Source organism: Papaver somniferum, unplaced genomic scaffold, assembly GCF_003573695.1.
Source record: "Papaver somniferum cultivar HN1 unplaced genomic scaffold, ASM357369v1 unplaced-scaffold_18, whole genome shotgun sequence".
In the NCBI taxonomy this organism is placed as follows: Eukaryota; Viridiplantae; Streptophyta; class Magnoliopsida; order Ranunculales; family Papaveraceae; genus Papaver; species Papaver somniferum.
Window position 1 is genome coordinate 2919933 of NW_020627707.1, and position 16358 is coordinate 2936290.

Below are 16358 nucleotides of genomic sequence, written 5' to 3' on the forward strand. Positions count from 1 at the left end.
AAATCGATCATTTTTCTTTGTTTTTTTTATTGCATGTATAGAATAGATTTGACGACCTAGGTTTGCCTATGGTTGGTATTTCAAACCATATGTATGTAAATTTTGTTCAAAAAAATACTCCCGCGGTAGGGAATTATACTTGAACAGCCATCCTAGCTTTAGGTGACCCTGCGTTTGTCCATCATTGGTGTTTGAAACTGTACGTATATAAAAAGAATTCGAAAAAATATTCCCACCGCAAGTAGTTATACTTGAATGGCCATCCCAACCGTAAGTTTAGATTTTCTTGAAAATATAGTTCCCACCATAGGTATTGTTATTTGGAATTTTCAAATCGTACGTTGTCCTGAGTTTTCCTATGGTTGTTGTTCCAAACCATAGGTGCAATTTTTTTTTTTTAATAATTTTAACATCCCAATTTTTTAGTTTTTTAAGTATCATATTTCAGGAATCGACTGGCAAAGGTTAAGAAGAAGAAAATGCAAGAAGTAACACCAAGTCATGAGAGAATTCTAAGCCCACATAACAAACTTAAATTCATAGGGTGCAACACAAAGGAACAAAGGTGCACTCGTCATTGGTGGACCAACACAAGAAAATACTGAACGTTTATTTGTGCTTCCTCAACAACCAGGTCAAGAGATTGTTTAAATTCAAAAAGAAGGTACGAGCTTCGGTTACTCAACCTACAACAAAGGCAAAGAGAAGAAGTATGTATGTTATGGGGTTATTTCCAAAGAAGGCGGATGGCACTGCTTGGGTTCAGCCCAAAGATGGACAAAAGTTCTATTTAGTTATGAGAGTTAATGGGATGCGAGAGTTTGTGCTGCAGTGCTAAAAATATTAATATTTCCCTAAAATTGAGCGCGTATGTTGACTTCTTTATTTATCATTGTTTTCTGTATTTTTCACATTCCTTTTTGTGTTTTTGTAGGATCATACTAAAGGGGGCCCTAAACTGAAGCGTCAAACCGCCCTTTTTTTATCATCCGATAAAGAATGTGAAAGGGTTGTAATTTGGTAAATATTTTGGGGTTACGATCTGTAATTGAGTATGAGTAAAAGGATTTTAATATTGTTACTTTTTCATGATTTAGGAAAAAATTCTATCACGAACAACCATTTTTCACCTTTCATTCAGCGAGGTGACTGTCACCCTAGATGATGTTTATCAAATTATCATGTTCCCCATGGAAGGTAAAGCTGTCTTTGAGGATTTAAACAACCAAATGCCTTTTGAAAAGCTTTATGAGTTAGTCTTTGAATATATTTGGTGGGGTAAGCATATGGCCAAAGAAGAGTTTCATGCTCCTACTGGACCAAACTTATTACAAAGAGGGTAAAAAAATGGATGAAGTCATCAGCTCTCATTATGAGAAAATTAAATTTATGTTATAAACGTGTAATTATGTTAAGAATATCTAGGGAAAATCCCGTTTATTACTGGGATGCCTTTCTGTCTAGCCCTATAAATAGAGGCTCTAATGTTAGTCTATTTGTTAGAGCATTGCTCGGTCGAAATCGCATGCGTTGCTATCTCAAGCATGTTTGTCAATGTTAGTGATCAAAACTATAAGTCTTGATTTCTAGTCTACTATAGCTAAATCTCGGACTAGGATAGAAAGTGTAGTTGAGCTCAAGAACTCCATGGCAATCATCAAACAAGACGAAGGACTACTCAAGGAACTGGTGGAACTTCATCGACTAAAAGGTATTTGGAGACTTGAACTTATCTATCACTCAAAAGTCTATCTACTCTATCTCCTATCTTGAGACAAAAGTCTTTTTGCTATATAGATTTTGATTATACATATTTGCTATTTCAAGCCGAGTTTATCTCGCCTATCTATTTCTCGAAATATGTGTTGGTAAGCTTTTGCTTTGGTCAAGTTCATCTTTAGCTAGTGACGAAAGTCATGATATGTTTCAATCACTTTGAAAATTGCTTTGACGAAAAATGGTTTGTGAATAACAACTATATAACGTCCTCCAAGAATGTTTCAATGATTGAAATGAGAGTTTAGATTATATAACCTATGTTGGATATAAGTATTGTGTGGAAACACATATATGTATAAGTCATTTTTTCCTTGAACCGACGTTTGCGAACTTTGTTGATCAAGAGAACCATAACAAGAGCCGTGAACTCAGTCGGCGAACCCAGTCCGCGAACTGGCGGAACTCAGTCCGAGAATATCTGCTGGAGTTTGAGAACTCCTTCCGGGAACTTAAGTCCGTGAACTAAGTCTGCGAACTTAAGTTGGTTATATCTAAAGACGATTGTTAGTGAACTTATTTATATTAACTAAGGAATGCTAAATGCAAACGGTGGCTATAAAGTTCATGAACCGATTCGAGTGAATCAAATCATTTTTTCTTCTATTGTGTCTTGTGTAGTTACATAAAATTTCCTTACAATTGAACAACTCTCTAACTAGTTCAATTGAGTCGTTTGAACTAGTTATGGTGAAGAATAATATGGTTGATATGAAAGTGCTCATATGGCTAACCATTTGGTTAACTATTGTTGAACAAACAAACGTACATGTTTGGGTACGGTTACACAAACCTAAAATCGTGCATTTCATTTCTGTGTAACAAGCTAAGTTTTCGATCCAACGGTTGAAAGATATTAGCTTGAATCTAATCAGGTTTTCATCTAACAGTGAATATTGAATGCTTTGTTACCAAGTTAACATTGATGCAAACCCTGATTTGAAAGACTATATAAGGGAGAACTCTAGCAACTGGGAAACCTAATCCCCACACCTCCTGTGTGATACTAGTTGCATTAGATAGAGTCGATTCTCCTTTAGCCTTAGGTTTCTTCTTAAAAACCAGGTTAACGACTTAAAGACTTCATTGGGATTGTGAAGCCAGACCGATACTACTTTCTCGTAATTGTGTGATCTGATCTTGCACCTTCTATCGTTTTGAGTACAATCAAACGATTGGATTGAGATTTATATCTCCGATAGGCAAGATATAAAAGTAATCACAAACATCTTCGTCTCATCGTTTGTGATTCCACAATATCTTCTTTCGCCGCGTCGATTAATATTATTGTGAGGTGATTGATAATACTAGGCTGTTCTTCGGGAATATAAGTCCGGTTTATCAATTGGTTCCTGTTCACCTTGATTTATCAAAAGACAGATTTATCTATTCCTGTAAACTTTTCTGTGTGATACAGATTTGTTTATTAAAGTCTTCGACTTTGGGTCGTAGCAACTCTTAGTTGTGGGTGAGATCAGCTAAGGGAATCAAGTGCGTAATATCCTGCTGGGATCAGAGACGTAGGAGCATAATTATACCTTGGATCAGTGTGAGATTGATTGGGGTTCAACTACAGTCCAGACCGAAGTTAGTTTGTAGTAGGCTAGTGTCTGTAGCGGCTTAATACAGTGTGTGTTCAATCTGGACTAGGTCTCGGGGTTTTTCTGCATTTGCGGTTTCCTCGTTAACAAAATTCTGGTGTCTGTGTTATTTCTATTCTGCATTATATTTTGTTATATAATTGAAATATCACAGGTTGTGCGTTTGAATCAATCAATTGGAAATCCGATCTTTGGTTTTTGATTGAAATTGATTGATACTTGAACATTGGTCTTTGGTACCGTTCAAGTGATTTCTCTTATATTCAATTAGACTCGCAGATTTCTATTTGCTTGAGAAAGAATTGAATCAATAAAGAGAGATATAACTTTTTGATATACTTTATTAAGATTGAGTCTAGTTGATTCTCTTGAAACTATATTGGAGTTTGTTTATACAGATTGCTAAGCGAAATATTGGGTGTGGTTGTTGTACTCCCACTTTTTCAATTGGTATCAGAGAAGGCAAACACCTTAAACCTGATAAGTTTGTGTTTGTTCGGTCCTTAAAAATTTTCCTATGGGAAATTTCTTTGGAAAACTTTCTCTTGGCATTTGTAACGCACGCCAGGATTCCTTAAAGATTTCTCAAAGATTATTATAGATAAAGCCCCCGGTTTCTCATAATAATCTTAATTCATCTAAAAAGGATAAATTAGATGATGAGATTCAATCTAAAGGAGAAAATAAAAAGAAGGTAAGATTGAGGAAACATTCGTCACGCTCAAAGATATGGACTCTCGCTAGATTAACTCTTAATCTCCTTGAGGAATACTATAATGGATCAATTGACAAAGATCTATTCAGAGCGTTCGAAAGTGTTTTTAAATTCTTAGAAAAACTTAATTCTGTTAAGTCTAAGTATCATCCCGATAAAGGTCCTGTACATATAAAACTATCAAACAATATTGTACAGACTAAAAATCGGAAGAATCTTCTTTCTAGTCACCCACAGAGGAAAATACAAAGCTTCAACAACCCTGATTATCATCATTCACTAGAATTGTTCACAAATATCAACCAGAAATGTTGCATGAAGATATCTCTGCACATCATGCCATTCGGTAATATACCTGGCATTACCCCATTTGTATATTTCTTGAGATGGGACAAGAACTAGTTTGATTTGTATACAATTGGGTTAAAGTTAGATTATGCTTTCTATGGCATCCGGTTCCTCTCAACATTTTGTGTTGTCACGGATTGCACTTTAAAAGAAATCCCACATTCCTTTTGTGGGTCACGGTTCATAAACGGGTCCAAGCCCATAAGTGAGCCTATAAAGAAGAGGTACGCGGACCTTCTTCTTCCTCAACAGTCCGCGTACGTGAACTTTTTAGGGTTCATCTCTTTTCTCCATTAATTCTTCCTTGGAGAAAAATAAGACAAGGAGGTGGTAAAAGTTCATTCCAAGTAAGTAACCCCCTATTGTTCCTCTCCAATTTCTAGATCTCATGATGAATCTCAAAGGTTCAAAAAGGACTTCAAAAGGTTTGGGTTCCTCTAGCATGGATCTTCCTTTAGACCAAAATTCTATTAGAATTAGGTTTGTCAATGATTCTTGTGCTAATATTTTTGAAAGGATTTCATCTATGGGTTTTATTCTAGAAAAGAAATTTGATTCTTCTAGTGGAGATAAAGAGGATTTAGTTTGCTTTGAAAAGTTCAATCTTGGAAACTTATTTGATGGTCTTGGTCAAGGTTTTGATACTCTCACAAGAATCTTCTATGCCAACATTCATGATGTTGATCATGGTAAAATGGAATACAAAACCATAATAAATAGAGAAAGATTTCTTGTTAATAGAGAGTTAATTTCGAAGATTACCAAAATTCCATTGGGAAATGTTCGTCTACCTAGACCAAGTGATGAACGACCATCGCGTGATGACATCTCTCTTGTCCTCTGCGGTAAGAAAGTGACTTGGAATCAAGGAAAGTTTCCTACTAATGTTCTTAGTATTGCTTTGATGGATTTTGGTAAACTTTGTATCTCTAATCTTTGTCCCTCCACAATTGAGAATTCTAAGTGGAGCCATGATTTTGCGGAATTGGTCTATTTCCTTGAATTGGGTGTCCCGAGTCTCGATATTTGTGGCTTCATCATTTCTCAAATGATATCGATGACTTCACCCAGCAAGAAGTTAGGTTACTCATGCTTGATTGGTCAAATTTTCCGTGAACGTGGTATTGTTGCAATTGGCAACTCTCTTGGGGTTCCCAAACTGGTTCGTCCCTGTACTTTCAAACATATAAGGGAGAATGTGTGCAAAAGATAAAGAGATAATTCTCTTGATAATTGTGACCCTACCACCTTGAGTCTACTTCAAAAAATTCACAAGGGTGTGTGTAAGGTAAATTCAAGAGTGAAGTGCGTACAAGAACAATTGTCATTGGTTGCAACTAAGTTTCCCGAGCTCAAGGAAGAATTGAACATGATTCAAGCATCTTGGAGTGTTTCCGATGATGAAGATGATGAGTAATTTGATTTTAGTACGCCTAGTAAATATTCTATTTTTTCTTTTTTTGATTAGAAGAATGACTAGAGTTCGGAATAGCCATTATTGTGATTACACATAGCTATGTCCAACGTTTTCATCTTCATGTTTTTAGATTTATTGGTTTAAATTCTAAAATTGTTTGGAAGATGATTTTTGCAGTATTAATCTTTATGGTTTTATATATTGCAATTTGTTATGGGATATGTGTGATTACGTCCGTGAACTATGATTGTCTCATAACTTGTCAAAAGTTAAGTCCTTTATATGTCGATATGCATGTGTTGATAAATGAAGGAATGAACTTTTGACAATACAAAAGTTAAGCCTATTATGTCAATTATTGATGGAAGATAGGTTAAAATCTTTTGTTTACAAGGATTATGTCTATTGTATGTCATTGTGCAAATGGTAATGGAGAATAGAATGAATTTTTGAATATTCCACATTATTTGGTCGACCTCCGGTCTACAATTTTTGTGCATATACTGTGTTGTTATATAAAATGTCTTATGTTGAGCACAATCGAATGCGTTATTCTTGGTTGTTGCTCCGTGAGGTATTTTATGTCGAGCATGTTCAACTAAATTAATCATCCTTGTTTGGTTATTTAGTTGTTGCTCCGTAAGTTTTCTTATGTCGAGCATGACCAATTAAATTGATTACTTTTGTGGTTAATTTGGTTGTGTATTCCGATTAGATTAATTATGGGTTCTCTTGTAATTTATCTAATTGAGTATTTTTGAGTCTCCATAAGTTCACTTATGTTGAGCATTTCCGATTAAATTAATCATGGGTTCTCTTGTGGTTAATTTAATTGAGTATTTTGGATTCAAATTCATACTTGTATGTAATTTGTTATGTCCAAAGAAATCCTTCTTTTCTTTTGAAATTAAGGTCGCTCTTGTTGTTCTTTCGGGAATGACATATAATGGGGGAGAGTTCTTAATTGAACTTGTGCTTAATTGCCAAATCTTTGTGGGGAGTGCGGCTGTGGAATATTTTAGGGGTTATCTTGTATCTTTATAAACTCCTTGATGAATGCATTTAGCTTCGGCTTTATGATTGCATCTAAACAAGTTGATATATGCTTTCTTTTGGTCATGAAATGTCTCTTTTGGAAATTTCATTAGGATCCCGTTTTCGTACCTTTGCCAATTTTATTGACAAAAATGGGGAGAATTAATATATAGTTCACACTACAAATACATATGGTTTTTGTATCATTATGTAAGGGGGAGTGGTTTCCATGTGATATGGAGTATTGACTAAGGGGGAGTGATACATATCACCATAGTATTGTTGTCGAAGTTGTGATACAATTGAACTTTGATACTATATAATGATACTATGACACTGTATAACAATGATTGAGAACTCTTGTTTTCTCGTTGTTATAGCTACGGATTTTCAACAACGATGATGCTGAACTTACAACCTTTGGGATCATTGGAGTACTTGGAAGTGACGAAGATTTCGAGTAATGTTGAAGATTAGGCATGTAGAATAGGAGCTACAAAAGTTAATTCATTTATTTTTTGTATTCCATATGTATTGATAGTTTTGTCACCAAAATTGACAAAAGGGGAGATTGTTAGAGCATTGCTCGGTCGAACTCGCATGCGTTGCTATCTCAAGCATGTTTGTCAATGTTAGTGATCAAAACTATAAGTCTTGATTTCTAGTCTACTATAGATAAGTCTCGGACTAGGATAGAAAATGTAGTTGAGCTCAAGAACTCCATGACAATCATCATACAAGACAAAGGACTATTCAAGGAACTGGTGGAACTTCATCGACTAAAAGGTATGTGGAGACTTGAACTTATCTATCACTCAAAACTCTATCTACTCTATCTCGTATCTTGAGACAAAAGTCGTTTTGCTATATAGACTTTGATTATACACATTTGCGATTTCGAGCCGAGTTTATCTCGCCTATCTATTTCTCGAAATATGTGTTGGTAAGCTTTTGCTTTGTCCAAGTTCATCTTTAGCTAGTGACGAAAGTCATGATATGTTTCAATCACTTTGAAAATTGCTTTGACGAAAAATGGTTTGTGAATAACAACTATATAACGTCCTCTAAGAATGTTTCAATGATTGAAATGAGAGTTTAGATTATAAGTCGTATAAGTCATTTTTTCCTTGAACCGAAGTTTTCAAACTTTGTTGATCAAGAGAACCAGAACAAGGGCCGTGAACTCAGTCCGCGAACTGGCGGAACTCAGTCCGAGAATATCTTTTGGAGTTTGAGAACTCCTTCCGGGAACTTAAGTCCGCGAACTAAGTCTGCGAACTTAAGTTAGTTATATCTAAAGACGATTGTTTGTGCACTTATTTATATTAACTAAGGAATGCTAAATGCAAACCGTGGCTATAAAGTTCATGAAACGATTCGAGTGAATCAAATCGTATTTGCTTCGATTGTGTCTTGTGTAGTTACATAAGATTTCCTTACAATTGAACAACTCTCTAACTAGTTCAATTGAGTCATTTGAACTAGTTATGGTGAAGAAGAATATGGTTGATATGAAAGTGCTCATATGGCTAACCATTTGGTTAACTATTGAACCAACAAATGTACATGTTTGGGTACGGTTACACAAACCTAAAATCGTGCATTTCATTTGTGTGTAACAAGCTAAGTTTTCGATCCAACGGTTGAAAGATATTAGCTTGAATCTAACCAGGTTTTCATCTAACGGTGAATATTGAATGCTTTGTTACCAAGCTAACATTGATTGCAAATCCTGATTTGAAAGAATACATAAGGGAAAACTCTAGCAATTGGGAAACCTAATCCCCACACCTCCTGCGTGATACTAGTTGTATTAGCTAGAGTCGATTCTCCTTTAACCTTAGGTTTCTTCTTAAAAACCAGGTTAACGACTTAAAGACTTCATTGGGATTGTGAAGCCAGACCGATACTACTTTCTCGTAATTGTGTGATCTGATCTTGCACCTTCTATCGTTTTGAGTACAATCTAACGATTGGCTTGAGATTTATATCTCCGATAGGCAAGATATAAAAGTAATCACAAACATCTTCGTCTCATCGTTTGTGATTCCACAATATCTTCTTTCGCCGCGTCGATTAATATTATTGTGAGGTGATTGATAATACTAGGCTGTTCTTCGGGAATATAAGTCCGGTTTATCAATTGGTTCCTGTTCACCTTGATTTATAAAAAAACGGAACAAAAACTTGTAGGTATTTCTGTGGGAGACAGATTTATCTATTCCTGTACACTTTTTTGTGTGATACAGATTTGTTTATTAAAGTCTTCGACTTTGGGTCGTAACAACTCTTAGTTGTGGGCGAGATCAGCTAAGGGAATCAAGTGCGTAGTATCCTGCTGGGATCATAGACGTAGGAGCATAACTGTACCTTGGATCAGTGTGAGTTGATTGGGGTTCAACTACCGTCCAGACCGAAGTTAGTTTGTAGTAGGCTAGTGTCTGTAGCGGCTTAATACAATGTGTGTTCAATCTGGACTAGGTCCTGAGGTTTTTTCGCATTTGCGGTTTCCTCGTTAACAAAATTTTGGTGTCTGTGTTATTTCTATTCCGCATTATATTTTTTTATATAATTGACACAAGGAAACAAATAAGGAAACAAGCCTATTTTTTAGAAACGGAGGGAGTATGAGTTAAAGTTTCCTCTCCAGAATGCACAACTGACTTATTGGATCAATGAAGTGAAATATGCTAGTTGTTTTAACATTTATGTGGAGAATCCCATGAGCATATTTCCAGATAAAGATATTGATGACAGGAGCAATATCCATTTTCCATAAAGCTTTTCAGTTGTTGGTGTGGAGACCATTGTTGTAAAGCCTGTCCATCTTGGCTTTGTAAAGAGATAACTGAATTTTCCAGTGTCATTGAGGTTCCAAAAAATTTCGTCCTCCTCCCCTGGATGTATAGGGGCTTGAAGGATGGATTGAGCAGAAGGATTATTAAAGTAAGTATTTATCAGGGCAGCATTTCATTCACCACTTGGGAGGATAAGATGTTCAACCCTGACTATCTCAGATGGACAATTAGCAGGTTTAGGGGTGATATCTTTAATAGTTGGAATGCATATGTCTTCCCGGATATTGCTGGTATTTCTATTTCCAATTCTCAAAGAGATGTGATCCTGTATATTGTTGATGCCTTTTAGGATGCCTTTCCAAATCCAGGAGTCTCCATCCTTGTGCTTAATATCCATGTTCAAAACATTTCTGCATGTGAGATACTTAGCATCCATTAGCTGGTACAAGAGAGAATCTTTGTCAGTTTCAAGTCTCCACCCAATTTTAGTAATCATGGAGCTATTGAAATGTTCTATATTCATGAAACCTAGACCACCCATGTCTTTTGGCTTGCAGACAACAATCCAGGCTTTTGGATAGTAACCTTTAAGGTTGTCTAAGAATTTTTCCCAAAAGAAATTTCTTTGCAGCTTGTTCAGATCTTGACAAGTTTGTTTAGCAAACTTGAAGCAGTTCATTTGGTAGGTGTTTGCAGTTGATCTGACAGAGTTGATGAGGACATGCCTTCCAGCTGTTAAGAGGAATATTTTTCCAACTGGACAATCTGAGCTTGAGTTTAACCACTCCAGGTTTGAAAGAGTTAATCTTGCTCCTATGAGTGAACAGTGGTGAGCAATGATACTTTTCATTTGTCAGCAGGACTTGGACTCCCATAGAATTACTGCTAATGGGGATTAGATTAGGGTCAGTAAAGTTTACTGAACCCAATAAATTTTGTTGGACGTCAATGAAGATTGCAATCAAACCGTGTAATCCTTATTTACCCGACTACCTATTTTGTGATTGATCCAACATTAAAACAAAGGAACTGCATTTGACGGGCCTTATGTAAACAACCGAAATAATAAATGAATAAAAGCTCATTTTCTCCCACTTTTTTTGTTCTCTTCTAACATCAATTCTAAAACGAGAAACATAAAATGTAACAATAATTTGAGGATGAGAAGATGGAAGATTATATTTTGGGAAAATTGGAAAAATGCCCCAATATGGGGTGCAGTATTGGAAATCTATCCCAACATTTAAAAACTTGGAAAAATATCCCATTACGTCTGAAACTCAGTTAAGTCACATATGTATAGGGTTAAGCGTTCAAAATTCAAGATTCAAAGTATAGGGTTCGGGAATTAAGGTTAAGGTGGTGGCGACGGCGATTTTGATGGTGATGATGACCTTACACACGTGACTTAATTGGGTTGATAATGCTAACGAAATGGGACATTTTTACAACTACTTTTAACATTGGGGCAGATTTCTAACATTGCCCCCCGTATTGGAGCATTTTCCGAGTTTCCCTTATATTTTTGTATTGAAGGCGTACGTAGTAATATATGAGCTTTTCTCCTTGTTTGACGATCTTAAAACTTTCTTTGGTCCGAGTTGTGAGACTTTGTGTTTGGTAAATCACTGATGTTACAAGTCAAAATTCCTTTGATGTGTGTCAAATTTGCTTTCAATTATTTTCTCTTGGCCTTCCTTTTTGATTGACAATTTGTGTTGGATTCAAGTTTTTTGGTGTAGCTCCAAGGTTCTTAGATCTGCGTGCAAAAAATTCTATCAATAGACTATTTCAGTTTACACATTCTAGCTCTGAAACTACATGATTTATTTAGAGTCAGCTAGTATGGAAGCCATTGACAGTTTATAAGATGAATAAGTGGTGCACCGTGCACCATTCAGTAAAAGCTTCACCTGGAATAGGTAAGCCAATAGCGGCTTTACGTCTTGTGTTCCCATGGATCCAAAAATCTGTTTGACAACACTCGCAAACCAAAGATTCATCTGACATTCTGTCTCCCCCTTAAAAGCTGATTTTCTATTTTCGTTTTTAGGTTTATGTATTATTATAATTGTCCATTGCAGTTCATTTTGCAATTTTCATTTTGGAACGATAAATCTAAAGGTGTCCTTACTGGTTAGAAATCACATACGACGGAATTCTTTTTCTTTTATTTTTGATTCGAAAGCAGAACTTTCATTAAGAATTAAGAACTAACACACACTGCCTTTCTTCTGACAAAATTATTTTAGATGGAGTTCCTTAGATGACAAGTTCTTTTAGCATCCCACATGTTGTGATTACGGGTTGGATGTCTAATTGTACTGTTTATACTATTTTGTTTTAGTTCTTTTCTTGCATTAACAATGTAATAATGATGGTCAATCTTTGCCGGGGTTAGACCGTTTGGGTGCATAAGGGTGTCCGAGAAAACACTACAAAAAACCTGAGCATTGGCAACCATAATAGCTTAGTTGCCTAAGATGAGTTTTGAGTTGCCAAATAGAAAGGCAATTAATGGTAGTTGCGAAGCTTAAGTTGCCGTATGGGGTGTTTCCAAATGTAAAGGCAACTACTAAAAATGCCTAGTTGCTATGTGCACTTTTGGCAACTCAAGTTTTAGTCCCCAAATACGTTGTTTGCTAATTGCTACAAATTAGACATACTAGTTCCTGTAGTTGTTAATTACTTTCCAAACGTTATGGCAACTGAATTTTTGTAGTAGTCGGGTACTTTCCAAATATTGTGATTTCATAACTGCGATAGGCGTGCACCCGGGTGGGTCTTCGAAGTTCAACTTCAACCCATCATTAATACGAAATTTGAGATTAAAAAAATGCTACAAATAAAGCTAAACACAAAAATTAATTCACAAATAATTTTATTCATTTATAATTGATTGATACATTAATTATTTCGACTACAACAACGAGGTACTTAAAGAACATTTCATGAAAAAAAGAAATAAAAACTGATCCCAGTCTGATGGTATATGCTTGGTCAACCCGAACAAATGGTCCACTGCAACAACAAAGCCACGCAAAAATGGAGGTCAAATGAAACGGTGGTATCCGGTAAATATTTTACAGACATTAAATTAGATGAAGGTTATTACTTGGTCAAGAACTACACAATAAGAAAGTCAACCACAACATTTTCATTCGTGAACAAATTTCAGCCTTTTTAGAGGAGGTCATACCAACCATTTAGGATAACACCATTAGCAATGATCATGTGCCAAAGCCATATGAAATTTTATGAAACCAGATGGAACAGACTGATGGTCGTTCGTTGACAAGTGCTTGCTCTAGCTGCAGTGTCATCATCCGGTTTCCATATTCAGACGAAAAAGAAAAACAAAAAAGAAATGTTAGCTAAATATCAACATACTGACATAGTAAATTAAGCAGAAAATCTGTAGGCAACAGTTGTGCACATTTCTAAGGATCAGGAATAACCTAGAGGAAACATGTGTGTTCTACATCAAGAATTTTGTGACAAGACAAAGAAGATTGTCTAAAAAGAAATGAAAAACGCAGATATACAACAGTGGATCCTAGAGAGTGGAAGGTGAAAATGCAGTTAACCAGTGCCGGATATAACAAGACGCACCGCGAGAAAGACTTTACGAAACTAGTAAAGTACTGGCACGGAACCATATGGAGATTAAAAGGGTGCAAAGCCAAAATTACCTCGAGATTTTTACACAATTGAAGGAATTGGTGGTGTTTCCGAAAATTTTGAAGAAGCTAAACTCTAAGCTACTCCGGAAAAAAATAACAAGACATGGTGGTTCTAACTATAATGACGGAGATGTGGACCTCAACGATATAATATCCTCATTTTTGAATATCATGTGATTAACATTCACAATAATAAAATCAGAAGATACAAATATTAAAAGCATGAGACCTACCATCAAATAGCCTGTATTAGCTCCATGAGAAATAAAGCCAGTGCTTTGACACCTATCCACCTAATTTTTCTTTTGCAGCCTTTGCAGCAGCCTCCTGTCTTGCTCTCTCTTCCTCCATTGAAGATCTAAGAGAAAGAAAAGCTCAAGATCCAAGTTGGGATCCACTCCAGAAGCACTACTTGCCGTGCTGCTGCGGAAGATGCTGCAAAAGCACTCCCTCCTTCTCCATCCCCAGTAAATATGGGTGTGCTGCAATGAGTAGTAAGGAATTGTGCCACTCAAATATACAAGTAGTATAGATTTCTGTAACAAAATATGCACAATTGACCAATACATACGTTAAAAGCACATCACATAGAGCACTGGACTAAGGGGTAACGTGAACAATGTGACTATTGCCATTGTTTACAGCAGCGTGAAGTGCCTCCAGCTTCTTTCCAAATGACTCCAGGACATTTCACCGGACTGGTAGAGAGAAAAATGAGCACATTTAATTTCACAACAAAATTTTACGAAAGGCAGAAAAATTATTCCAAACATGTTGAAAGTTTTGATTTTTCTAAAATATGCACTGCACTTACTAACCAACTATACAATCTTAGCCAACAATGTCATGAACAGACCAATATCATGCCATGCGTCTTTCCTAATAGTCCTTCTAACAACTAGTTTTTGAGACAAATTCAATTTTTTACCATGAATTACTAACAAAATGTGCTGTAAAATCCCAAAATTACAAAACAAATAGAAAAGAACTCTTACCATTTCTTGAGAAAGAGGATTAGCACCAGTAAGTTTACATTGGTTAACAACAATATTTTGTAGCTGATCTATCTGATATGAAATTGGTCATTCTCAAATTCCAAGAATAAGACTTTGTATTCCCAATATCTACTTCCATTAGAGTATTATAGATCGATGCAGCATAGGTATTGAGAGTATTAGTTTAGGGAAATCCTAAATTCAAAACTGATTATGAAACTCTTTATTGCTGAAAAAATTGGGTATCTTTTTTCTTCGTGAGAGATTATCTTCTCTACTCAGAACCAATTTTGAGTATCAGAAATTTTGGCCATGCAAACAATATTTGGTTTTTCTGATTTTTTATCGGTTCCTTCATCTCGATTTGGGGATAGGTGATGTGTTTAGAAACAAAAACAGATGAAATCAAGTTGGGGTTCCAATTTTGCATTTTTAGTTTTCTCTAAGTGAGGAAGAGGGAGAGGAGGCGGAGAGACAGAGGAGAGGCGAGAGTGAGAAAGTAGGTTAGGGTTTTAGGTTTTGGCTAACTTCTTCGATTATATACTCTTTTGAATTCTCGGGTAGCTAAACATAAAGATGTACGACTGTGATTTGTAACACATTCGGAACCCACGTACACATCTCTTAGTTGTAATGCAGCTAGGTTGGACGATTTTTATTCTCGACACCATTTTCATTGGTCTCAAAAGATATAAGGGTTAGCTTAGTGTCAAGTGTCCAAAGTGAATCTAATCTAACGGTTCTCATAATTTTAATAATAGAATATATTTTTTACGACTTAGTGAAATAGCGTGACACCATTGTGTAAGGGTCCAAAGATGTAGGAACTTTTTACTAGATTTTTCCAGAGTTAAACCACACAATCGAAAATATCAAATCTACAGTAGTTTTCTGATTGATTTTTGTTCTCCTTTTTGTATACTTTTTGAGTTAATTTGTTTATAAAATCGAATAGTTTTCATTTCTAGGTATATTAGTTTAATCGAATGAATTATAAAAACGAATAAAATTATATGGAATCAGATTTATATAATTTATTAAGCATTTCGATGAGAACAAACGAACTACGAAGATAGGGAATTATGTCTTATACGTAATCATCTTGAGTAGATCTTAATATTTGTATCCAGTAAAATCTAATGAGAACAAACTCTGATGAACTTGTTAGGAACCGACTTCAATATATCCTCAAGCATGTCCCGTAAGAAAGAATACGTTACAGATTGATATAAATCTTTCTTGGACTCAACTTATGTAAATATCTAAGATTGTCCAAAAACATTTAACGAATTCCAGTGTCAGTTGATTTTTTTTTTGAATATCGATTTATATAAGTATCTAAATAACATTGAACGAACTACAGATTCGAATGAATCTTCCATGAGATTAACCGATGCTAAGCCCTCTTTTAGGCTTTAATTCATGTTATCCCTATAAATATTTTTTATTTTTGTTATTTTTTATTATTGTGCTAAATAAGGATTAAACCTAAGAAAAAATCGGAAATAAAAATGAGAAATAACCAAAATCAAAACTAGACAAAACATTTGATGAAAAAAATCATTAACCAGTCAGACATCGTGAGATTTTGGGTCTAAATAAGATAATACCGGTCGGTATCTAGATTGCTAATGGGCCCGATTTTAGGACCCATAACCAGACAAATCAATTAATGTCAGTTATGTTTCTGGTAATAGGGTACCCACTGACAACCCTAATTGAGTTAGATGGACTTAGTTCACCAGTGAATCTGAACTTGGTATGAAAATCCAAATCTGCTACGCTAGATCTAATAGTATTGCAACCTAAATCATATACGTTTTTGGCTAATATAACGACTTTCCGATCTTGAATTAAATATTATTTGATGGATCCTCAAAACGTCCTTGAGGGTCGCCAAATTTCTCGAGAGGATACATATTTATGTACACTTTGGTGGTCTAAGCATCAAATTGAATTCATATTTCTTGTTTTTCTTCTGATTCCAAGT

At 35.4% G+C, this 16358-nt stretch overlaps 1 long non-coding RNA gene across 2 annotated transcripts; it reads right to left on the reverse strand.

Annotated features, from left to right (window-relative positions):
• Positions 1–12554: 12554 nt before the first annotated feature.
• On the reverse strand, positions 12555–14859 carry LOC113337912. Of its 2 annotated transcripts, none has more exons than XR_003354504.1 (5): positions 14369–14859; positions 13945–14071; positions 13607–13855; positions 12894–13001; positions 12555–12711 (listed from the first exon to the last, which is right to left on the reverse strand). It is a non-coding gene; the product is annotated as an uncharacterized LOC113337912 (long non-coding RNA). The 2 variants fall into 2 exon arrangements; XR_003354505.1 differs by having other exon boundaries at positions 12890–13001.
• Between the last annotated feature and the right edge of the window lie 1499 nt (positions 14860–16358).